The sequence below is a fragment of the Aquarana catesbeiana genome, linkage group LG07 (genome assembly GCF_042186555.1).
Source record: "Aquarana catesbeiana isolate 2022-GZ linkage group LG07, ASM4218655v1, whole genome shotgun sequence".
Taxonomy (NCBI): domain Eukaryota; kingdom Metazoa; phylum Chordata; class Amphibia; order Anura; family Ranidae; genus Aquarana; species Aquarana catesbeiana.
In genome coordinates, this window is record NC_133330.1 from 145,350,418 (window position 1) to 145,357,002 (window position 6,585).

Sequence of the window (6,585 nt, forward strand, 5' to 3'; positions counted from 1 at the left end):
CCGTTCGACTGGAGAAACGCTGTCAGGAAGTGACGCAATGACAGAGGGGTAGAGAAGGAAGCGCCACCTGAGTGTAGTATTAACAAATGATGTTTAATGACACCAGGTAAAAACACACTTACAGGATAAAAACATATAAAAGGCACATCTGTATAGTTATGTGGTCCTCGGTGTTCCCTCTGATCCTGTGGTGGTGACGCTGCAGGGATGCTGGGCTGCAGAAGGTGGATTACCAGCAGGGAGCTCCTTCTGTGGCCATCAGGAAGAGACTAGGGGCCGGCGTGGAGCTCACGTGGAGCGTGCATGACGTCACAGGTCGTCCGTCTGCTTCTGGGTTTGGTATCCAGGGGAGGGATCGTCCAGGGAGGAGGGCTAGCAGGGAGGTTGAGAGAAGGCTACGCGCTCGGAGCCACTGCTCCTTCAATAGGCCTAATAGGGAGGTGTCAGCAATGTGCTTTTATATGGCAGTGCTGTGGGATAACAGGTCACAGCATCTGTGAGCGGGAGGGGAACTACAAGGTAACATAATATATACAGAGAAAAAAAGGAGGTTATATAATAGTCAGTGTCATGGAAACGTACATATGAAGACGTGCATGGTAGAAAACATGGAGACAATAATATTAACAATAGTAAAAATGGGAGTAACAATGGGGGCAAAAAATGGAGGTAAGTATAAAAAAAATATATATACACACATACACATATATACACATATATATATATATATATACACACATACACATATATACATATATACACATATATATATATACACACACACATATGTGCATATGTAAGTATAAAAGCATAACATAATAATAATTCCCATGGTGATGATACAAAAGAACCAGAAAATGCAACGGTAAAGATAAAAAAAAAAATAAAAATAAATGTGAAAATGAGAACAAAAATAAAAATATTATAATAAAAATATTAATATTAATAAAAAAAACAATTAAAAATTATTTAAAATAAATAAATAAATAAATAAATAAATAAATAAAAACAAAATTAAATAATAATAAAAAAAAAAAAAAGAGTAAGGCAAAAAAAAATGGTGAAAAAATTATGGTATAAGAAGTGGACATGTATAAAGCATGCGTATTGGGAAAACACAAGAAACAGGGAAGCACGTATCTGTGCAGGGTTCTTAAGATATATATATTGTAGCAAGGCTACATCTGTAGGGGTGGTCTCATGAGGAAACGGGGTTTGCCAGCAAACTTGGCAAATTTAGAAGGGACCTGTTTGATTACAACACTAATCAAGTATTCAGCTGGAAACACACAAAAAACCCCAATCAGGGCATACCTCCTGGGCCCCGCCTACTCATGTCCATCCGGCTACCTGAGAACACCCTTGGACCTAGTTTGAAACCCCAACCCAGGCCCCTACCCCGCAACATACCCAGACCCAGGTCAATGTCATGGCACACTCCCCAGCCTCCTACCATCCCCAAATTCTTTTCCCCCAAGCCGAAACGGTCCAGGAACAGAACAAAAAAAGCCCCCATCACTCGGACAGCAGCATCTTGCCCCAATGACAGTTCTAGATCACCATCCTATCCCGCCCAAGGAGTAGTTTCCACGGATGTTCCCGTGTCCACCCAGTTGCCCAATCCAGAACAGGACTCCGATTATGATTCACTTAGCAATCACCCTAACCACATCCAAGAGCAGCAACCCCCAGCTTGGTTGGATAACCTACCCCTTACCCAGTTGCACAAGCCCAAATCCCCTAAGACTGCAACCACTAGTAATACATTAGCCTCCACCTTGGATAATGATTTTTTAGTATGTACCCCCCCTCCATTCCTCGCCAAAAGAAAACACGAAAGAGAGGATGGAGGGGGGACGAGGAAGGAAGGTCAGGAAAAATGCGAAAACTGTAAAAATCTACAACCTGTCACGCACTGTACTCACCTCATATGACATATCCCTCCTTCTTAAGGGGCTCACCTTTGCCCCCACTATGCAACCCAATACCTTTACGCTATTCAAGGATCTCAACAAATTTATCAGAGATCTGACTGTTCAGAGATATTTCAGCATCCAATCCTCCAAACAGGTGTCTGACAATACTTACCAGACATCTCACCCAAAGAACCATGACATACTTGATGAGACTGACCAACCTGCACTTGCTCAACTCGAGGAACTATATGCCGAAAACTTTAACGCCGACCTGGAATGGCTCACCCAACACTGCCCCACCTCTCCTCCAGTCAGGCATACCACACTACGCCCCAAATCCATTTTAACCTCACCAACAACAAAGGCCCTTACCTACAAACCTTTTACCAGGTAGTATACTCGGACTTCATCAAAATGTGTAACACCAACCGTGAACACATCTACATCAAATCCAATCTCTCTCCTTTAGAATGCCAGGCTCTAGAACAGCTCACTCTCAACCAGTCCATTGTCATCAAACCCGCGGACAAAGGGGGTAGTATAGTGATCCAAGAAAAGGATGATTATGTCCGTGAATCACGTAGACTGCTCTCCGACACCAATACTTTCTCCATCTTCTCCAGTGACCCCACATCCCAGTTCGCCCTTAAAGTTGCAACACTGGTCAACCGAGCCCTGACAGAAAAAATCATTTCCAAATCCGAAGCCTCTTTTATTACAAAAAATTTCTATAAAGTCCCCTACTTCTACCATCTACCCAAGATCCATAAAGATCTAACCAATCCCCCTGGCCGTCCAATAGTAGCCGCTATGGACAGCATCACTAGTGGCTTCTCCATCTACATTGACCAATTCCTTCAACCTCTGGCACAGAACCTCCCCTCCTACATACGTGATGGACCCCACCTACTTGATATGCTGAAGCCTTACACTTGGGAACAGAACTACTGGTGGCTCTCTCTTGATGTCTCATCATTATACACCTCCATTCCCCACGATGTTGGAGTCCGTGCTGTTGAACACTTCCTGGCCAATGATCCCCTCACCAACCCCCTCCAAGCCAATTTCATTCTTGAGGCCTTAACCTTTTGCCTCAAACACAACTACTTCGAATCAGAAGGCACACACTACCTCCAGATCAATGGAACAGCCATGGGGGCTAACTTTGCCCCCAGTTATGCCAATCTCACCATGGGATATTGGGAACATATGTACCTTGCAGCTGACCATCCCCACGCTGCCCACGTGATATATTACGGTCGATACATCGAAAATATAGTGATCATCTGGGATGGCACGTTTGATGACATCATGACCTTTGTACAATACTGCAACCATAACAGCTTGGGCCTATCCTTCACTCACGTTGCTGACCCTGACACTTTGGCCTTTCTAGACCTCGAGCTTTGCCACAACAACAAAACTATATATGCAAGAAACTTTACCAAACCTACTGCTGGTAATTCATTTATACACTATGATAGCTGCCACCATCCGAGATGGGTCAACAACATCCCCCGCAGTCAATTCTGCCGCCTTCGAAGGAATTGTACCAAAGACTCAGACTATGACACCCATGGACAACTTCTGTCAAAAAAATTCCTAGACAAAGGATACCCCACCCCACTTATAGACGCGGCCTTCCATCATTACCGTAGTCTATCCCCAGGCCCCAACCGTCCTCCTACCACTGGTAAACAACCTACCCGCTTCATCACGCAATTTCATGACAAATACAAGAAAATGGAGAAGATCCTGGCTTCACACTGGAATATTCTGTTGGAAGACCCTCATCTCAGAACCACAGTTGATACCAAACCTAAAGTGGCATATAGAAAATCCAGAAACATTAAGAGTAAAATTGCACCCAGTAGAATTAAGCCTACCCAACCCAACTGATCACCACTTACCCTGATACCCCTCAGAGGGAAGTATCAATGCAAAAAAACCCTCTGCTTAACCTGCCAGTTCATACAACACGGTCAGAAAACCTTCACTGTCAAAGGAAAAAACTATACCCTAAAAGAATTCTACAACTGTTCAACTGACTTTGTTATATACTGCCTCACCTGCCCCTGTGGCCTAATACATGTCGGCAGAACCATCAGAGCCCTAAGGGCACGATTTGGGGAGCACCGGCGCTTTATTGAAAAAGGCCGTGACCACCAAAGCATCCCTAAACACTTCCTGACTCACCACGGCCGATCTACAGCTGGTCTCAGTGTGTGGGTCATTGAACCAATCCTGGCCAAATACCCTGCCGCTGAGCGGTATAAACGTCTTTGCCAGCAAGAAACTTACTAGATCTACTCTTTGGGCACTTTAGCACCTGGGGGGTTGAACGAGGATATTGAGGTGCACACACTACTTTAAGCCACCCCGTTTCCTCATGAGACCACCCCTACAGATGTAGCCTTGCTACAATATATATATCTTTAAGAACCTTGCACAGATACGTGCTTCCCTGTTTCTTGTGTTTTCCCAATACGCATGCTTTATCCATGTCCACTTCTTATACCCTAATTTTCTCACCATTTTTTTTTTCCTTCCTCTTTTTTTTTTTACAATTATTTAATTTTATTTTTATTTATTTATTTATTTATTTAATAATTTTATATGTTTTTTTTATTAATATTAATATTTTTAATATTTTTATCATAATATTTTTATTTTTGTTCTCATTTTCACATTTATTTATTTATTTTTTATCTTCACCGTTGCATTTTCTGATTCTTTTGTATCATCACCATGGGAATTATTATTATATTATATTATTATATATATATATATTTATACTTACCTCCATTTTTTGCCCCCATTGTTACTCCCATTTTTACTATTGTTGATATTATTGTCTCCATGTTTTCTACCATGCACTTCTTCATATATATACGTTTCCATGACACTGACTATTATATAACCTCCTTTTTTTCTCTGTGTATATTATGTTACCTTGTAGTTCCCCCCCCCCCCCCCCCGTCCACAGGCGGCGCTGTGCTTTCTTTTGACAGATGCTGGGACCTGTTATCCCACAGCACTGCCATATAAAAGCACATTGCTGACACCTCCCTATTAAGCTTATTGAAGGAGCAGTGGCTCTGAGCGCGTAACCTTCTCTCAACCTCCCTGCTAGCCCTCCTCCCTGGACGATCCCTCCCCTGGATACCGAACCCAGAACAGAGGGACGACCTGTGATGTCATGCACGCTCCACGTGCGCTCCACGCCGGCCCCTAGTCTTTTCCTGATGGCCACAGAAGGAGCTCCCGGCTGGTAATCCACCTTCTGCAGCCCAGCATCCCTGCAGCATCACCACCACAGGATCAGAGGGAACACCGAGGACCACATACCTATACAGATGAGCCTTTTATATGTTTTTATCCTGTAAGTGTGTTTTTACCTGGTGTCATTAAACATCATTTGTTAATACTACACTAAGGTGGCGCTTCCTTCTCTACCCCTCTCTCATCCATCACAGAGCCAGCTCTCTGAGGACAGCAGCCGCCTAGCCTACCAGCCTACTTTAAACATTACATTACCGGTTGCCACTTAACCCTTGAACTTCCAGCCTGTCCCCTATGGACTAAGTTGCTCAGCCCTTTATATCTCCTGTTATATATGGACTTGTGTGTTTGCGCTTACAGTTACCAATACTCTGTTTGACGCAATAACAGTATGTGCATTCTGGAGCCTTGAATGTGCAAGATGACACCCATGCATGGCGGTACTGCCCTAGGAGCACATTCCACCCCTCCAATGCAGTCGGCGATTGGGGGAATGTGCAGGAGCACTCAGTGCCCCCAGAGGACTGCCCGCAAGATGTTAACAGGGAAGGCCAACCCAGAAAACTACCAAGGGCAGCCACCCATCAAGCCGCTGGCAACAAAAGGAAGGGGGAAAGATGAGAGAGGAACATACAGTGGGGACGGAAAGTATTCAGACTTCCTTAAATTTTTCACTCTTTGTTATATTGCAGCCATTTGCTAAAATCATTTAAGTTCATTTTTTTCCTCATTAATGTATACACAGCACCCTATATTGACAGAAAAACACAGACATTTTTGTAGATTTATTAAAAAAGAAAAACTGAAATATCACATGGTCCTAAGTATTCAGACCCTTTGCTGTGACACTTATATTTAACTCAGGTGCTGTCCATTTCTTCTGATCATCCTTGAGATGGTTCTACACCTTCATTTGAGTCCAGCTGTGTTTGATTATTCTGATTGGACCTGATTAGGAAAGCCACACACCTGTTTATATAAGACCTTACAGCTCACAGTGCATGTCAGAGCAAATGAGATTCATGAGGTCAAAGGAATTGCCTGAAGAGCTTAGAGACAGAATTGTGGCAAGGCACAGATCTGGCCAAGGTTACTAAAAAAATTCTGCTGCACTTAAGGTTCCTAAGAGCACAGTGGCCTCCATAATCCTTAAATGAAAGACATTTGGGACGACCAGAACCCTTCCTAGAGCTGGCCATCCGGCCAAACTGAGCTATTGGGGGAGAAGAGCCTTGGTGAGAGAGGTAAAGAAGAACCCAAAGATCACTGTGGCTGAGCTCCAGAGATGCAGTCGGGAGATGGGAGAAAGTTGTAGAAGGTCATCCATCACTGCAGCCCTCCACCAGTCGGGGCTTTATGGCAGTGTGGCCCAACGGAAGCCTCTCCT